The sequence below is a fragment of the Euleptes europaea genome, chromosome 12 (assembly GCF_029931775.1).
Source record: "Euleptes europaea isolate rEulEur1 chromosome 12, rEulEur1.hap1, whole genome shotgun sequence".
NCBI lineage: Eukaryota > Metazoa > Chordata > Lepidosauria > Squamata > Sphaerodactylidae > Euleptes > Euleptes europaea.
In genome coordinates this window covers 58,218,872-58,220,570 of record NC_079323.1, presented here as the reverse complement: position 1 = coordinate 58,220,570, position 1,699 = coordinate 58,218,872, and positions in this window count along the sequence as shown.

Genomic DNA, 1,699 nt, shown 5'->3' with positions numbered 1-1,699 from the left:
ACAAAAAAGTCCTAGGGGTCCCTGGCCAAAAAAAGGTTGGGAACCACTGGTTTACAGAGAGGGGAAAAGATTATCACAAACTACTAAGCCAAAATACTTCAGTGGATCCTCCACATTCAGAGGAAGTCTACCTTGCTGTCTCAAATCCCAGGGTTGCTGTGCAGAGGAACGCCCCGGCAAACCACCTCTGTTAGTCTCTGGAAATGACAACCCCCAAAAGGGGTCGCCATAAGCCGGCTGCGACTTGACGGCGCTTTCCACACACACACACAGGGCACAAAGACGACCGGCACCGGCCCTGCCTCCATTGGCACTAAGGCCACGCTTCGCGCCCTCCGCTCCGGCCGGCTGCCCCCCTAGACAAAGTTCCGGCTCCGCGCCTGCGCAGTCTAGCCGGCGCTGCAGAACGACAGGGGAAATCGCGTCCCTTTGGGCTTCCGCCGCGCGCCGCCCCCTTTGCGAAGAGGCGGGGCCACAGGAGCCGCAGCACTTCCGGGACCGCGCGCTGTATCCCTGCGACGGATTGGGCTCTGGCGGAGGGCGGGGGCCGCGGCGTTTGGGGGTCCTGCGGGCTGGTGGGTGTGGTGAGGCGCGGCGGGAGGGGCGGGGCTCCGATTCCGGGGCGGCTCGCGTTTTGTGTCCGTTGGTTTCCATGGAGACGAAAAATAACAGTTAAGGGGGGCGGGGCATCCGGCCCTTCATCTCCTTGGCCTCCTCCCCCCCCCCTTCTTCTTCTTCTTTTTAACCATCACTAGTTTTGACAGATAATTCGCGGTGGGTCGCCGTGTTAGTCTGTCTGCAGTAGTAGAAAAGGGCAAGAGGCCAGTAGCCCCTTAAAGACGAACAAAACTATTTTCTGGCAGGGTAGGAGCTTTCGTGAGCCACAGCTCACTTCTTCAGATCAAAGAAGTGAGCTGTGGCTCACGAAAGCTCATACCCTACCAGAAAATAGTTTTGTTCGTCTTTAAGGTGCTCCTGGACTCTTGCCTATCTATCTATCTATCTATCTATCTATCTATCTATCTATCTATCTATCTATCTGTAGTCTATCTGTCTGTCTGTCAGTCTATCTATCTGTCTGTCTATCTATCAGTAATCTATCTAATCTATCTAATCTATCTATCTATCTATCTATCTGTAGTCTATCTGTCTGTCAGTCTATCTATCTGTCTGTCTATCTATCAGTAATCTATCTATCTAATCTATCTATCTATCTATCTATCTGTAGTCTATCTGTCTGTCTGTCAGTCTATCTATCTGTCTGTCTGTCTATCAGTAATCTATCTATCTGTAGTCTATCTATCTATCTATCTATCTATCAGTAGTCTGTCTGTCTATCTATCAGTAATCTATCTATCTATCTATCTGCAGTCTGTCTATCTATCTAGCTATCTATCTATCAGTAGTCTATCTGTCTATCTATCTATCTATCTGTAGTCTATCTGTCTGTCTGTCAGTCTATCTATGTCTGTCTGTCTATCAGTAATCTATCTATCTATCTGTAGTCTATCTGTCTATCTATCTATCTATCAGTAGTCTATCTATCTATCAGTAGTCTGTCTATCTATCTATCTATCTTTCAGTGGGTAGGCGAGTTAGTCTGTCTGCAGTAGTAGAAAAGAGCAAGAGTCCAGTAGCACCTTAAAGACTAACAGAAATATTTTCTGGCAGGGTAGGAGTTTCGTGAGCCACAGCGTGA